Genomic DNA, 18,710 nt, shown 5'->3' on the forward strand with positions numbered 1-18,710 from the left:
AACTACAACTCCCAGAGTGCACTGACAGACCGTACATGCTGGGAGTTGTAGTCTTACAACAGCTGGAGGCACATGGGTTGGAATCACTGAGCTAGAGTCTGTTTTCCAACTCAGTGGTTCCCCGCCAGTGTGCCTACAGCTGTTGTAAAACTACAACTCCCAGCATGTACGGTCTGTCAGTGCACTCTGGGAGTTGTCATTTTGCCACAGCTGAAGGTTTGGGGCGCGCCCCCCCCCATGTGAATGTACAGGGTACATTTACACGGGTGGGTTTACAGTGGGTTTCCTTCAAGGAATTGAATGTACCCTAAAAACACTACACTAACAAATAATAAAAAGTAAAACACTACACATACACCCCCTTACACCGTCGCCCCCCCCCCCCCCCCCACAATAAAAATGAAAAACGTCTCATACGGCAGTGTTTCCTAAACAGCGCCTCCAGCTGTTGCAAACCCACAACTCCCAGTGTTGCCGGACAGCCATTGACTGTCCTGACAGGCTGGGAGTCTTGCAACAGCTGGAGGCACCCTGTTTGGTAAACACTGCTGTAGGGTTTTGGTGGAGACAAGCCCCATCCTTGTAACCGGGTCCACCCCTACTGCAAATTCCTTATTCAGGCCTCAAATGCGCATGACGCTCTCTCACTCCAGAGCCCCTGTCGTATTTCAAGGCAACAGTTTAGGGCCACATATGGGGTATCTCCGTACTCGGGAGAAATTGCGATACAAATTTTGGGGAGATTTTTCTCCCATTACCCTTTGTAAAAATGGTAAATTTGGGGGAAAAAACTGCAGTTTAGTGAGAAAATGTTTTTTTTCATTTACACATCCGAATTTAACGAAATGTCGTCAAACATCTGTGGGGTGTTAAGGCTCACCGGACCCCTTGTTACGTGCCTTGAGGGGTGTAGTTTCCAAAATGGTATGCCATGTGTTTTGTGTTTGCTGTTCTGGCACCATAGGGGCTTCCTAAATGTGACATGCCCCCCAAAAACCATTTCAGCTAAATTCACTCTCCAAAATCCCATTGTCGCTCCTTCCCTTCTGAGCCCTCTACTGTGCCCGCCGAACACTTGACATACACATATGAGATATGTCCATACTCGAGAGAAATTGGGTTATAATTTTGGGGGGCTTTTTCTCCTATTACCCCTTGTAAAATGTCAAAAATTGGGTCTACAAGAACATGCGAGTGTAAAAAATGAATATTTTGAATATTCTCCTTCACTATGCTGCTATTCCTGAGAAACACCTAAAGGGTTACTGAATGTCATTTTGAATACTTTGAGGGGTGCAGTTTTTATAATGGGGTAATTGATGGGGTATTTCTAATATGAAGGCCCTTCAAATCCACTTCAAAACTGAACTGGCCCCTGAAAAATTCTGATTTTGAAAATTTTGTGAAAAATTGGAAAATTGCTTCTGAACTTTTAATCCCTCTGATGTTTTCCAAAAGTAAAAACATCTCAACTTTATGATGCAAATATATAGTAGACATATTGTATTTGTAAATAAATATATAATTTATTTGGAATGTCTGATTTCCTTACAAGCAGAGAGCTTCAAAGTTAGAAAAATGCAAAATTTTCAATTCTTTCATCAAATTTTGGAATTTTTCACCAAGAAATGATGCAAGTATCGACAAAAATATACCACTAACATAAAGTAGAATATGTCATGAAAAAACTATCTCGGAATCAGAATGAAAAGTAAAAACATCCCAGAGTTATTAATGCTTAAAGTGACAGTGATCAGAATTGCAAAAAATGCTCCCGTCCTTAGGGTTATAATGGGCTCCGTCCCCAAGGAGTTAAGAGGGAAAAACATGATATATATTTAACCCCAACCTAAATGTACCTTATGTTTATTTTCTACCTAAGGTACATAAAGACCGAAAAAAAATACATTAGAGGAACTTCATTTTGGAGGCAATTAAAGGAGTAGTCCAGTGCTGAAAAACATCCAATATCCCAAGGGTAGGGGATAAGTTTCAGATTGCGGGGGAGGGGTCTGACCGCTGGGGGGGCCCCCGCGATCTCCTGTACGGGGCCCTAGCTCGCTGGCCAGATAGCGCTTGTTGACCACCAGACGAAGCGGCAGCCGACACGCCCCTTCAAAAAAAGCGCTATGGCAGAGCCAGAGATTCCCAAAGGCAGAGCTGCATCAGTCCCCCAAAAACATTTTAGTCCCTGGATTTAAATATCTATATTCCGGATGGCTGTTTGCATACTGACACCTATTTTAAGGAACTACTTCGACTTTAACAGTTGCCATCGGAAACAATGGAAGAAGATCATTCCATTAAGTCAAATGAAAAGAATCCGGAGGAATTGTTCTTCCACACAAAAATGCCCGCAACAACTAGATAACCTGGAGGATCGTTTTAAACAAAAAGTGTATCCCAAACCCCTTATACAAGGAGCACGCCAGAGAGTGGACGAATTAGAACAAAGTGCTTGCTTGGAAAATAATAAACAGGGTAATGCAGAGGGAGGTTATAATGATTCTGGTTTTCTAACGTATATACTCGAGTATAAGCCGACCAGAATATAAGCCGAGGCCCCTAATTTCACTATAGGTCTAGGGTGGGAAATACATCATCCCCCCATGTAATCATCCAGACCCCCGTCATCATCCCCCCCCCTTCATCATCATCACCGCCTGTCAATCCCTTCATCAGTGGTTTTCAACCTGCGGACCTCTAGATGTTGCAAAACTACAACCTCCAGCATGCCCGGACAGCCATCGGCTGTCTGGGCATGCTGGGATTGTAGTTTTGAAACCTCTGGAGGTCCGCAGGTTGAAGACCACTGCGGCCTTCATCATCATCCCCCCCCTTCATCATCATCCCCCCCCTTAATCATCATCCCCCTCCCTTTCATCATCACCGCCTGTCAATCCCTTCATCAGTGGTCTTCAACCTGCGGACCTCCAGATGTTGCACAACCACAACTCCCAGCATGCCCGGACAGTCCGGGAATGCTGGGAGTTGTAGTTTTGAAACCTCTGGAGGTCCGCAGGTTGAAGACCACTGTGGCCTTTTTGTTTTGTACTCACCTCCCCTCGGCAGGAAGTTAGGGTGAGCTGGTCCTAGTGATGTTGCCTTGACGACGACGCACAGGGACGTTGCGCATGAAGAGAGCCCTCCGGTGAAAATGGACAGCCCGGAATGAGTATCCCTCCCCACCGGACGGTCCCTGCAGCATAGATGGCCCGGACCAGCTCACCCAAACTGGGGGGGTGAGTACAAAACAAAAGAGGGGGGGGCCTGGATGATGACGAAGGCCGAAGTGGTCTTCAACCTGCGGACCTCCAGAGGTTTCAAAACTACAACACCCAGCATGTTCAGACAGCCGATGGCTGTCTGGGCATGCTGGGAGTTGTAGTTTTACAACATCTGGAGGTCCGCAGGTTGAAGACCACTGAAAAGGGATTGACAGGCGGAGAGATCACTCGAGTATAAGCCGAGGGGGGCGTTTTCAGCAAGAAAAATGGTGCTGAAAAACTCGGCTTATACTCGAGTATATACGGTAGGTATTACACGTCACACACCAATATTTTTTTTAATTTTTTTTTAATTTTTTGTATAGGTAATATCACCAGCTCATATTTTTTTTTATGGTTTTTCCGTGTCCTGTGCAGTATCTCTCCCAGAAGTCCACTTGATGGCCCACGTGGTGGTCTACACCCCAAAGTCATCAATTCTTACTCTAAGAGAGAGTTTGCAGCTGTTCCTGGAGACGGTTAACATTAACCTCTGCATGGTGGAATAATAGGTCACGGTGTTTATCAGGATCAGTAGAAGCATCACCCACTCGATGATTATGGTGGTGATTTCACGGATCTCGTCCCAGTCTTCATCATCATAGAATAATTCCTGTAATGTTTTATATCCAAAGTAGAAAATTGCGCAGGTAAAAGTCAGGCCACAGCAGGTGCATCTACTATGGTGGATGACTTTGTTTGCTCCTGGTAATTTATACATCTGGATGGACTGCCCAAGGTAGTATAAGGCTTCACATGTAATGGAAATTATCGTGCTGACAAAGTGTATCCTGGGATATTCTTCGGGGGACAATACATGCATGACAGCTGTACCAAAACAGGAGGCCCACACAATGGCCAGCAGGATCCTCTGGATCAGGACCTGATGACCCCTGAACTCTTCAGTATGCATAACCATATACTTATAAATAAGAAAGGTTAGTACCAAAGTGCCAATGGATGTCCCTATGAAACCAATTCTCAATAATATGTTTTCGGGAAAGAAATTTCCCACGTCACTGTGAAGGAAAAGAAACCAATGTTATTGTGGATATTTCCTCACTCCCAACCCATGAAATAAGAATCTTGTGCTTGTTTATCTTACCTGATGTGCATCAGTGGCGAGGCGGCATGGCCGAGGACGACCGTCACGATGTAGCTGGTGGCAAGCCAGGCCGCACACCAAAACGCCAACAGAAGGGGGACGAACCCCAAACCTTTTAGCTCCATCTCAGTCAAGAAGAAGAAATAGAAGTTGCTAATCGCACTGTAACAATCTACAGAATGAAGGCTCGGGCGGCTGTCAGTGGAATGTCAGGACTCCAGCTGTCTATGACATCACATGTCTGATGTCACGATGACTGCTTGTTTCTTAGAGCTGCCATGATTTAGTATCTGCTATGGACAGAACCTGATGTTTCTACTATGGACCTTACAGACCCCAGAACCCAAGTAATTAGTGCAGGGGCTCCATTTTGATCATCTCATATTTCACATTATTTGAGTTCCAGGGCTCGGATACATTTGCACCCTCTATAGCAGTGGTCTCTAAGCTGCGAACCCCCAACCGCTGCAAAACCACAACTCCCAGCATGCCCGGACAGCACCTTTGCATAAGGAAATAGTCTAATTAAACTTTTCTTATATATAGACTCCCCGACATCTCCAAGGATAAGCCTCTAAGGGTCTCGTTCGATCTTAATGTTATACCTTTTTTCAATAAGATCGATGATTCCAAAATGTATGAATATAGGAATAATTCCATATAAGATACAAAAAGTTAGCATCCTCCATTTCTGGAAAAGTTTCTGAGTTCTGAGTTTCATTTTGGTGGTACATTTTCGGCGTTACTTGCATCCTTTTTTGGGTGAAAAATCCCCAAATTTAATGAAAATTTTGAAAATTTTGCATTTTTCTAACTTTGAAGCTCTCTACTTGTAAGGAAAATTGATATTCACAATAAATTTTATTTTTCTTCACAAGTACAATATGTTCACTTTATGTTGGCATCATAAAATGGACATATTTTTGCTTTTTTTTTAAATTAGAGGGCTTCAAAGTAGAGAAGCAATTTTCAAAAATTTCATGAAAATTGCTAAATCTGAAGGGACAGATGTTACAGAACTACAACTATTTAAAAAAAATAAAATAAAAAAACGTATAGGGTTCCCCGTATTTTCATTCTCAGCACAATACCAACCAAACAGCAACAGCCTGATGTTACCAGGGTGGGCGGGGACCATTGTTACTGGCCCTCCCAAGCCTAAATAACGCCAGCCTGTTACCGCCTAGGCCCAGGAGCACCATTTTTGACGCTCCGGGCCTGTTGGTACCGGCTCTTCCCGGCACCCCTGTGGCGGTGGGTACCGGGGTAATAATTGGGGGTTAGCGCTAGCTGTTTTTGGGGCTAGCGCTAAGCCCTGGCTTAGTAATGGATTCAGTAAATAAGACCAGCTTCCACTACTAACCCTGAAAATTCATTAAAAAAAACACAACACATTGGAAAAATTATTTTATTTAAAAAAACACTCCCCCACAGCCCTCATTAACCATTTTATTAAAAGAAAAAAATAATAATCCACCGTAATCCATCGAATCCGCAGTAATCCTCTGCATACACGGATCTGAAACGAGAAGAAAAAAAACACAAAAAAATGGTTATGACATTTTTGCCGCTGTCCGCTGGGGAGAGCACCCATGATACAATGTCTACCCAAACAGGGAGCCACCAATTGGTGCAAAACTACAACTCCTAGCATGCCCAGACAGCCTCTGGCTGTCTGGGCATGCTGGGAGTTGTAGTTTAGCAACAGCTGGAGTCTCCCTGTCTGGGTAGACACTGCCAGAAAGGTCTGTTCACATTATACAAAACGGACAATGTGAACAGAGCTTCAGATTAACTAGCCTTGTTCCTTTCTGTAGCCCCGCCCCCTAATGACATCATCACTAGGGGCGGAGCTACACAGACCTGCCCAGTACTCGAGAGAAGTAAGCGGACTTCGTCTTCTGTATACACTATATACAGCTATCTATAGATAGCTGTATATAGTGTATACCGCCCAAAGGGTTAACCTACACTGTCCAGCAGTGTAAGTTCACTCTTCCCTTGCTGGGCTTGCGCATAGCGCACAGCTCAGCAAGGGGTTAAGTGAGCCAGCAATGTGTATACTGTATACACATTGCAGGCTCACTGTAAGTTCTTGCTGGGCAGTAGATATACCATGTATACCTACGGCTCAGCGTCAGCTGTTCTCCCAGCTCTGTAGCCATGAGAACAGCTGATCCCGACATTCACATCAGGACATTGCAGAAGGTGTCAGGAGGAGTGACATCCGCTGGGATCTGTCCCTTACTGCAGGTACTAATAGTCCCAACATGGAGCACACTCTGCTCCATGCTGGGAGCTGTAGTACCTGCATTAATAGACATATCGTAGCGAGACATATCACAGCTCTGCGGGAAATATGAATATGTGTATATATACGTGAGTGCAGGGGACCATAGAAGAGCTTTCGCCCCATCTATACAATAAGATCGCAAGGGACCCCAGCGATCTGTCAATTAGTACAGGTAACTACTACTCCCAACATGGAAGAGTGTGTTCCATGCTGGGAGTAGTAGTACTACCTAAAATATTTTTTAAAAAAAAAGTGAAAAACACGCACACACTACATTTTCATTATTGTCGGCTACATTTTTAGTGCTTTACCCGCTCACATAAATTGATCCCTGTTTAAAAATTAATAAACATTTCATAATAAAAAAGATACATTTCGTTAGATACAATTTTTTCCATCACTACTGTATCTTTTTTGTTATGATTTTTTTTATGGTACCCTACGAAACTTTAATAAAAAAGGCATCTCCATAATTTTTTAGGATCGCTAAAGTCCAAAAAAAGAATAAAAAGATTTACCGAATGTACCCGAATACCGAATGTATCCGAAAAAAATCAACCCCAAACACCCGAATACCGAATGTATCCGAAAAAAAAATCAGCCCGAACACCCGAATACTGAATGTATCCGAAGAATCAAAACCGAAAATATTACCGAAGCGAAAAGTTTTTTCCATAACGAAAAAACGAAACGAAACAAAACAAAAAATTTTGTAGTGCACAAGTCTAATGTGTGGCAGTGACTGGGACACAATGTCAATGACAGAAAGGTAATATATTATTAATATTAATGAAATATTAATATTAAAGTAATATTCTTAACCCCTTAAGGACCCATGACGTATGCATACGTCATGGTCTTTTCCTGGTCTCCGCCGCTCACCCGGTGGAGATCGCAAGCGGATCCCTGCTGAAATCCTTCAGCAGGGATCCAGGGCAAACGCCGAGGGGGGCCATGTAGGCCCCCCATGTCGGTGATCGCCGCAAATCGCTAGGGAAATCGCCCCTGTGATCTGCGGCGATACCGGGCTGATCGGGTCTCTGGGACCCGACCGCCCGGTAATTTTGCATGATCCCGGCTGTCACAGAAGGCCAGGACCATGCTAAAGTATAGGAGCGAGGTGCCACCTCCTCCTATCCCCTGCGATTCTTCGGTTAGCTAACCGACCAATCGCACGGGGTGGGTGGGGGGCGGTTACTTCCTCCCGCCCTGCCCGGCCCCTGGAAGTCCGGAGAGGACAAGAGGAAGACCGGAGGACGCGACGGGGGAGTGCTGGGGCCCGGCCCCGTTACTTACCTCGTCCCTGAAGACCCGGATCCCGGCGATGAAGACGGCGGCGGCGACAGGTGAGTGGATCTTCAGCCGCGGTCGGGCCCTTTACAGCAATGCACGTCGCCATAAAGCCCTGTATACTACAACTCCCAGCATGCCCAGACAGTCCTTGGAGTTTTGCAACATCTGTAGGTCCGCAGTTTTGGGACCACTGTGCCCTTCCAGATGTTGCAAAACTACACATCCTCAGCATGCCCTTACTGTCCAGTCATGCTGGGAGTTGTAGTTCTGTAACATCTGGCCCTCCAGATGTTGCAGAATTACAACTCCCAGCATGCCTGGACAGTTTTGGCATACTGGGAGTTGTAGTTTTGCAACATCTGGAAGGGCACAGATTGGGAACCACTGTATAAGTAGTCTGCAAACTGTAGTCCTCCAGATGTTGCAAAACTACAACTCCAAGTATGCTGGGAGATGTAGTTCAGCAACATCTGGCTCTAAAGATGTCGCCGAACTACTACTTCCAGCATGCCTGAGAATGTTTGGAGTTGTGGTTTTGCAACAACTGGAGGCACACTGGTTGGGAAACATTGTCTGTTTCCTAACTCAGCGTTTCCCAACCCGTGTGCCTCCAGCTGTTGCAAAACTATAACTACCAGCATGCACTGATAGACTGTGCATGCTGGGAGATTCCCCCCCCCCCCTGTGAATGTACAGGGTACATTCACATGGGCAGGGGCTTACAGTGAGTATCAGGCTGCAAGTTTGCGATGCAGCAAATTTTGTGCGGCAGCTCAAACTCGCAGCGGGAAACTCACTGTAATCCCCCGCCCATGTGACTGTACCCTAAAAACACTAGACTACACTAACACAAAATAAAATAAAAAGTAAAAAACACTACATATACACATACCCCTACACAGTCCCCCTCCCCAATAAAAATTAAAAACGTCTGGTACGCCACTGTTTTCAAAATGGAGCCTCCAGCTGTTGCAAAACAACAACTCCCAGTATTGCCGGACAGCCGTTGACTGTCCAAGCATGCTGGGAGTTTTGCAACAGCTGGAGGCACCCTGTTTGGGAATCACTGGAGTAGAATACCCCTATGTCCACCCCTATTAAATCCCTAATTCAGGCCTCAAATGCACATGGCGCTCTCACTGTGGAGCCCTGTCGTATTTCAAGGCAACAGTTTAGGGCCTAACAAATTTTGGGGGGCTTTTTCTACTTTCAGCCCTTATGAAAAGGTGAAGTTGGGGTCTACATCATGCTACAGCATGTTAGTGTAAAAAAATAAAAAACATTTACAATAACATTCTGATGTTGCCCTATGCTTTTCATTTTGACAAGAGGTAAAAGGGAAAAAAGCCCCCCAAAATTTGAAATGCAATTTCTCCCGACTACGGAGATACCCCATATGTGGGCACAAAGTGCTCTGGGGGCGCACAACAAGGCCCAGAAGGGAGAGTGCACCATGTACATTTGAGGTGATTTGCACTGGGGTGGCTGATTGTTATAGAGGTTTTGACAAACGGAAAAAAAACAAAAAAAAACACATGTGACCCCATTTCGGAAACTAGGGGTGCAGTGAGAATTGACACCCCACTGGTGTCTGACAGATCTTTGGAACAGTGGGTTGTGCACATTAAAAATTTTGTACAGCCCACTTTTCCAAAGATTTGACAGACACCAGTGGGGAGTAAATGCTCACTGTACCCCTTGTAATGTTCCTCAAGGGGTCTAGTTTCAAAAATGGTATGCCATGTGGGGGTTATTTTGCTGTCCTGGCAACATAGGGGCTTCCTAAATGCGACATGCCCCTCGAGCAAAATTTGCTCTCAAAAAGCCAAATATGACTCCTTCTCTTGAGCATTGTAGTTCGCCCGTAGTACGCTTAAGGTCAACTTATGGGGTACCTCCATACTCAGAAGAGATGGAGTTACAAATTTTGGGGGGTATTTTCTGCTATTAACTCTTGCAAAAATGTGAAATTTTGGGGGGAAACACACATTTTAGTGAAAAAAAAAATAATTTTTTTTACGTATGCAAAAGTCGTGAAACCCCTGTGGGGTATTAAGGCTCACTTTATTCCTTGTTACATTCCTGAAGGGGTCTAGTTTCCAAAATGGTATGCCATGTGGGTATTTTTTGCTGTCCTGGCACCATAGGGGCTTCCTAAATGCGACATGCCCCCGAGCAAAATTTGCTCTCAAAAAGCCAAATATGACTCCTTCTCTTCTGAGCATTGTAGTTCGCCCATAGTGCACTTCAGGTCAACTTATGGGGTACCTCCATACTCAGAAGAGATGGGGTTACAAATTTTGGGGGGTATTTTCTGCTATTAACTCTTGCAAAAATGTGAAATTTGGGGGTAAACACACATTTTAGTGAAATTTTATTTTTCTTTTTTTACATGCAAAAGTCGTGAAACACCTGTGGGGTATTAAGGCTCACTTTATTCCTTGTTACGTTCCTCAAGGGGTCTAGTTTCCAAAATTGTATGCCATGTTTTTTTTTTCCTGTTCTGGCACCATAGGGGCTTCCTAAATGCAACATATCCCCCAAAAACCATTTCAGAAAAACGTACTCTCCAAAATCCCCTTTTCGCTCCTTCGCTTCTGAGCCCTCTACTGCGCCCGCCGAACACTTTACAAAGACATATGAGGTATGTGCTTACTCGAGAGAAATTGGGCTACAAATATAAGTATACATTTTCTCCATTTACCCCTTGTAAAAATAAAAAAATTGGGTCTATAAGAACTTGCGAGTGTAAAAAATGAAGATTGTGAATTTTCTCCTTCACTTTGCTGCTATTCCTGAGAAACACCTAAAGGGTTAAAATGCTGACTGAATGTCATTTTGAATACTTTGAGGGGTGCAGTTATAATGGGATCATTTGTGGGGTATTTCTAAGATGAAGACCCTTCAAATCCACTTCAAACCTGAACTGGTCCCTGAAAAATTGTGATTTTGAAAATTTTGTGAAAAATTGGAAAATTGCGTCAGAACTTTGAAGCCTTCTGGTGTCTTCCAAAAGTAAAAACATGTAAATTTTATTATGCAAACATAAAGTGGACATATTGTATATGTGAATAAAAAAAATTATTTGGAATATCCATTTTCCTTATAAGCAGAGAGCTTCAAAGTTAGAAAAATGCAAAATTTTCAGATTTTTCATCAAATTTTGGGATTTTTCACCAAGAAAGGATGCAAGTTACCAAAAAATTTTACCACTATGTTAAAGTAGAATATGTCACGAAAAAAATCTCGGAATCAGAATGATAACTAAAAGCATTCCAGAGTTATTAATGTTTAAAATGACAGTGGTCAGATGTGCAAAAAATGGCTGGGTCCTATGGTGTAAAATGGCTGGGTCCTTAAGGGGTTAATATTTGTCCAGCAAGAGACTATTGGAAAACCAGAGGGCTAAATGAGTAAAGAGAAACAACTAGTTGGAGAAAATACTGAGAATCTGAAGACTCCAATGACACGGCAGTCTGAGGAGCCTGTGAGGTAACGGGCGCGTAATGCTGAATAGTGGAGAGAGGGACAGAGATAGAATCTCGCGGGAACCGCCCAGTTTAGAAGCAAATTCCCATAGCAAACCTCTTCTAAACTGAGATCAGAGATTACTTAGACAGAAAATAACAACCTAAACTTCAGAAGCTCATAAGTACTGAAAGGATTAAGATTTTTTAATAGAAGTAATTTACAAATCTGTTTAACTTTCTGGAGCCAGTTGATATTTAAAAAAAAAGTTTTTCCCTGGATAACCCCTTTAACTCCTTAAGGACCAAGGGCGTACAGGTACGCCTTTGCTCCCTGGTACTTAAGGACCAAGGGCGTACCTGTACGCCCGTGGGAATTTCGGTCCCCGCCGCGCAGGCACCTCGCGCAAATGCCCAGGGGGGTCATTAGACCCCCCCATGTCGGCGATCGGCGCAAATCGCAAGTGAATTCACACTTGCGATTTGCGCCGATTCCGGGTCATACGGGTCTATGGTGACCCGGTGACCCGGAATAGAAGGGGGATCGCGGGTGTCCTAGACACCCACGATCCCCCTGTAGCGATAGGAGTGAGGTGGCAGAGTTGCCACCCCTCCTATCTCTGCTATTGGTGGTCTAGACGCGACCACCAATAGCAGATCAGGGGCGGAGGGGTTTACTTTCGGTTTCCCCGTCCTGCCCTCCCACAATAGGCGGGGCAGAACGGGGAAACCGACAGGGACCGGCGCCGAAGATCCACTTACCCATCGGCGACGGCAGCGGCGACGATCAGCGGCGGCAGCGGGCGACGATCGGCGGAAGAAGAGGACCGCGACGCAGCTCCCTGGATCCAACGGAAGCCGGTAAGTTACTTAGCAACATCTGGAGGGCTACAGTCTGAGACCACTATAGTGGTCTCTAAACTGTAACCCTCCAGATGTTGCAAAACTACAACTCCCAGCATGCCCAGAGAGCTGTTTAGGCTTGCTGGGAGTTGAAGTTTTGCAACAGCTGGAGGTCTACAGTTTGAGACCACTGCAAAGTGATCTCTATACTGTGCACCTCCAGATCTTGCAAAAGTACAACTCCCAGCATGCCCAGACAGCAGTTTGCTGTCTGGGCATGCTGGGAGTTGTAGTTTTGCAACATCTGGAGGTCCACAGTTTGGAGACCACTATGCAGTGGTCTCTAAACTATAGCTCTACAGATGTTGCAAAACTGCAACTCCCAGCAAGCCTGAACAGCAAACAGCTGTCTCTGCATGCTGGGAGTTGTAGTTGCGATCCCTCCAGCTGTTGCATAACTACATCTCCCAGCATGCCTTTCGGCGATCAGTACATGCTGGGAGTTGAAGTTTTGCAACAGCTGGAGGCACACTGGTTGGAAAATACTGAGTTAGGTAACAGAACCTAACTGAAGGTTTTCCAACCAGTGTGCCTCCAGCTGTTGCAAAAGTACAGCTCCCAGCATGCACGGTCTGTCAGTACATGCTACGAGTTGTAGTTTTGAAACAGCTGGAGGTTTGCCCCCCCATGTGAACGTACAGGGTACATTCACACTGGCGGGTTTACAGTAAGTTTTCTGCTTCAAGTTTGGGCTGTGGCAAATTTTTCACCGCAGCGCAAACTCCTAGCGGTAAATTCCCTGTAAACCCGCCAGTGTGAATGTACCCTAAAAACACTACACTACACTTACACATAATAAAGGGTAAAACACTACATATACACCCCCTTACACTGTCCCCCTAATAAAAAATTAAAAACGTATTGTACGGCAGTGTTTCCAAAACAGAGCCTCCAGCTGTTGCAAAACAACTACTCCCAGCATTTCCGGACAGCCACTGACTGTCCAGGCATGCTGGGAGTTTAGCAACAGCTGGAGGCACCCTGTTTGGGAATCACTGGCGTAGAATACCCCTATGTCCACCCCTGTGCAATCCCTAATTTAGTCCTCAAATGCGCATGGCGCTCTCTCACTTTGGAGCCCTGTCGTATTTCAAGGAAACAGTTTAGTGCCACATATGTGGTATCTCCGTACTCGGGAGAAATTGTGTTACTAATTTTGGGGGCTTTTTTTCCTTTTACCCCTTATGAAAAAGAAAAGTTGGGGTCTACACCAGCCTGTTAGTGTAAAAAAAAATTTTTTTTTACACTAACATGCTGGTGTTGTCCTTTACTTTTTATTTTCACGGGAGGTAAAAGGAAAAAAAGACCCCCAAAATTTGTAACGCAATTTCTCCTGAGTACGGAGATACCCCATATGTGGGCGTAAAATGCTCTGCGGGCGCACAACAAGGCTCAGGAGTGAGAGCGCACCATGTACATTTGAGGCCTAAATTGGTGATTTGCACAGGGGTGGCTGATTTTACAGTGGTTCTGACATAAACACAAAACAATAAATACAGACATGTGACCCCATTTTGGAAACGACACCCCTCACGGAACGTAACAAGGGGTATAGTGAGCCTGAACACCCCACAGGTGTTTGACAAATTTTCATTAAAGTTGGATGGGAAAGTGAAAAAAAAATATTTTTTTCACTAAAATGCTGGTGTCACCCTAAATTTTTCATTTTCACAAGGGAAAATAAAAAAAAGCCCCCCAAAATTTGTAACCCAATTTCTTATGAGTAAGAGCATACCCCATATGTGGATGTAAAGTGCTCTATGGGTGCACTACAATGCTCAGAAGAGGAGGAGCGCCATTGGGATTTTGAAGAGAAAATTTTTCCGGAATTGAAGGCCACTTGTGTTTACAAAGACCCCATGGTACCAGAACAATGGACCCCCCCCATATGTGACCCCATTTTGGAAACTACACCCCTCATGTAATGTAATAAGGGGTGCAGTGAGCATTTACGCCCCACAGGTGTCTGACAGATTTTTGGAACAGTGATCCGTGAAAATGAATAATGTAATTTTCCATTTGCACAGCCCACTGTCCCAAAGATTTGTCAAACGCCAGTGGGGTGTAAATGCTCACTGCACCACTTATTAAATTCTGTGAGGGGTGTAGTTTCCAAAATGGGGTCACATGTGGGGGGGGTCCACTGTTCTGGCACCACGGGGGGCTTTGTAAATGCACATGGCCCCTGACTACCATTCCAAACGAATTCTCTTTCCAAAAGCTCAATGGTGCTCCTCCTCTTCTGAGCATTGTAGTTCGCACGTAGTGCACTTCAGGTCCACTTATGGGGTACCTCCATACTCAGAAGAGATGGAGTTACAAATTTTGGGGGGTATTTTCTGCTATTAACTCTTGCAAAAATGTGAAATTTGGGGGGAAACACACATTTTAGTGAAAAAAATATATATATTTTTTTACATATGCAAAAGTCGTGAAACCCGCGTGGGGTATTAAGGCTCACTTTATTCCTTGTTACGTTCCTCAAGGGGTCTAGTTTCCAAAATGGTATGCCATGTGTTTTTTTTTTTGCTGTTCTGGCACCATAGGGGCTTCCTAAATGCAACATGCCCCCCGAGCAAAATTTGCTCTCAAAAAGTCAAATATCACTCCTTCTCTTCGGAGCATTGTAGTTCGCCCGTAATGCACTTCATGCCAACTTATGGGGTACCTCCATACTCAGAAGAGATGGAGTTACAAATTTTGGGGGGTATTTTCTGCTATTAACCCTTGCAAAAATGTGAAATTTGGGGGGAAACACACATTTTAGTGGGAAAAAAAAATATTTTTTTTACATATGCAAAAGTCGTGAAACATCTGTGGGGTATTAAGGCTCACTTTATTCCTTGTTACGTTCCCCAAGGGGTCTAGTTTCCAAAATGGTATGCCATGTGGGTTATTTCTGCTGTTCTGGCACCATAGGGGCTTCCTAAATGCAACATGCCCCCCAAAAACCATTTCTGAAAAACGTACTCTCCAAAATCCCCTTGTCGCTCCTTCCCTTCTGAGCCCTCTACTGCGCCCGCCGAACACTTTACATAGACATATGAGGTATGTGCTTACTCGAGAGAAATTGGGCTACAAATATAAGTATACATTTTCTCCTTTTACCCCTTGTAAAAATTCAAAAATTGGGTTTACAAGAACATGCGAGTGTAAAAAATAAAGATTGTGAATTTTCTCCTTCACTTTTCTGCTATTCCTGTGAAACACCTAAAGGGTTAAAACACTTACTGATTGTCATTTTGAATACTTTGGGGGGTGTAGTTTTTATAATGGGGTCATTTGTGGGGTATTTCTAATGGGAAGACCCTTCAAATCCACTTCAAACCTGAACTGGTCTCTGAAAAAAAGCGAGGTTCAAAATTTTGTGAAAAATTGGAAAATTGCTGCTGAACTTTGAAGCCCTCTGGTGTCTTCCAAAAGTAAAAACACGTCAATTTTATGATGCAAACATAAAGTAGACATATTGTATATGTGAATAAAAATTTTTTTTATTTTGAATATCCATTTTCCTTACAAGCAGAGAGCTTCAAAGTTAGAAAAATGCAAAATTTTCAAATTTTTCATCAAATTTTGGGATTTTTCACCAAGAAAGGATGCAAGTTACCACAAAATTTTACCACTTTGTTAAAGTAGAATATGTCACGAAAAAACAATCTCGGAATCAGATTGATAACTAAAAGCATTCCAGAGTTATTAATGCTTAAAGTGACAGTGGTCAGATGTGCAAAAAACGCTCTGGTCCTAAGGTGTAAAATGGCCTGGTCCTTAAGGGGTTAAGGGGTTAAGGAATGCCTATACCTCTTATAACCTATGCCGTGTGCTGATTGGTGGATACCTTGCTGATTACCTACCTGCTATCACCTGCGTTCACCTGTGTTTTTTCTCTTCTTATTTCCGTTAACTCTTTTGCTGCTGTTTTTTCACTAAAAGAAAGATTTGGCACTATAATACTCGCCTCTTGCTTGTAATAAAATCCTGTATTAGTAGGTCTCTCCCATTGACTATGCGTGAAGCAAACATAATTCTGCTGTTAAAAATGGGAAAGAACCTTCTTTCAGCTGATTCATATAGACCCATCTCTCTATTAAATTCAGATGCCAAAACTATTGCCAAGTTTTTGGCAATGAGATTGGCAAAGGTTTGTAACAAAATTATTGCTACTGACCAAACCGGCTTTGTACCGAGCCGAAATAGTCATGATAATTTGATTAAGCTGTCTGCTAATATTCATATGCCGGAGTAGGGGCTCCGATCCATCCTGTCGATAGATGCCATGAAGGCCTTCGACAGGGTAGATTGTAGCTACCTCAGGCCGGCGATGGAAAGGTTTGGGTGGCAGATTTTTGGAATGGGTCAGGGTCCTGTATGTTTTAGATCTTAATAAAAATATCAGATTTAAAAAAAAAGAGAAGTTTTCCAGGTCCTTATACGGCAAGGACTGAAGGTCAAGCCATCCAAGTGTCACCTGTTAAAGCCACAAGTGCACTATCTAGGACCTGTCGTAAGTGCCGATGGTGTCCAACCTGACCCCCAGAAAATAAGTGCTGTGAGGAACTGGCCTACACCCAAGACAGTACGAGACGTCATAAGTTTCCTGGGATTTGCCGGCTACTACCGACTTTTCATCCCTCACTTTGCACAAATTGCTGGCCCCTTGACTGCCTTACTGAGGGGTACTGCCAAGGAAAATTATAATGGGAGGCTCCCGACACAATGGGCTGAAGACCAAGAAACTGCCTTCCGAGCTTTAAAGTACCTTCTTACAGAACCTCCTATCTTGGCCTATCCTGACTACGGTAAGCCGTTCCGCTTATATACTAAGGCCAGTTTCGAAGGACTGGGAGCCGTCTTATCTCACCTCCAAGATGGTAAAGAGAGGGTAATAGCCTACGCCAGCCGTCATCTTCGAGGCGCGGAAATGAACGATGACAACTACAGCTCTTTCAAGTTGGAGCTCTTGGCCCTGGTCTGGGCCATCACTGAAAAATTCAAGGATTATCTGGTGGCCACCCCCTTCACGGTCTATACGGACAACAATCCCTTGGCCCACTTGAACGCTGCTAAGTTGGGGGCTATTGAACAGTGCTGGGTCTCCCGGTTGGCCAATTATAACTTCAGTATTAAGTACTGCAGTGGAAAATCCAATGTCAATGCGGATGCTCTCTCCCGGATGGCCCCAGGTGAAGAACCCCCTGCAGGGGACGAATGGGAAGATGTGGAAATGCCACCCTTCTACCAACGGTTCATGAGCCAGAATGCTCTAACGGCCCAAGAGGGTGACGAACCTGGACCTCTGGAAGTCCCTGAAGACCAATACACGTGGAAGACTCTGCAGGATGAAAACTGGGTCATAGGGGACCTCTTGAATTACTGCCTCCACAAGAAGGTGCCCACTCGACTCCACAAGCAGCAAGGGGACTTTGAACTGAGACAGTTGTGGCGACAGCGAAATCGCCTATTCCTCCATAATTGGCTGCAATACAGAAACTCATTGGACCCGGTGTCTGGAGAACGGGTGCATCAAATTGTAATCCCCAGAAGAGATGCAGCTATGGTCCTGAATGCATATCACGACCAGTCGGGGCATTTTGGAATCCATTAGACAGAGGCCACTATTCACCGAAGATTTTATTGGATAGGAATGCGAGGAGACATCGAAATATGGTGTGCTGAATGCACCACATGCAATCTCATCAGGAACCCCCAAAAAGATGCAAGAGCACCCTTGCACCCCATCCATACTGAGAGGCCAAATCAAATGGTTGCCCTTGACCATGTGAAGCTGACCCCCACTGGATCTGGCTATTGCTATGCCTTGACCATGGTGGAACATTACTCTAAGTGGATGGTTGTTGTTCCTGTCAAGGATCTGACCGCCAAGACGGCAGCATAACTCTTCTACAGCCACTGGATCCAGCCCTTGGGGTGTCCCGAAGCAGTCCTCACTGATCGAGGGACGGCCTTCGAAGCTCAGTTGTTCCAGGAACTCTGCCAGCTGCATGATTGTAAGAAGCTCGGAACGATAGCTTACCATCCTCAAGGAAATGGGCTCTGTGAAAGGATCAACCAGGTGTTTATCCATATGCTCCGAGCAGCTTCTGTCTCGAAACATGAAGAGTGGCCCCGACTACTGCCTGAGTTATTGGAAATCTACAACAACACTACTCATTGTTCTACAGGGTATACCCCCTTCTTTCTCATGATGGGAAGACATGGTCAATTGCCGAAGGACAGAACTTTTGGGCTACAGGCCCCTTTCAATAACTCCCCTCAAGTCTTGCAGGACTGGGTCTCTGAACATCGCAGGAGAATCAAAGAAGCCCGAGACATTGTGGAGAAAAAATGGGCGAAGCCCAGGGCCGACAGCAAAAAAAGTCGGC

This window comes from Hyla sarda, assembly GCF_029499605.1.
Source record: "Hyla sarda isolate aHylSar1 chromosome 1 unlocalized genomic scaffold, aHylSar1.hap1 SUPER_1_unloc_20, whole genome shotgun sequence".
Lineage (NCBI taxonomy): Eukaryota > Metazoa > Chordata > Amphibia > Anura > Hylidae > Hyla > Hyla sarda.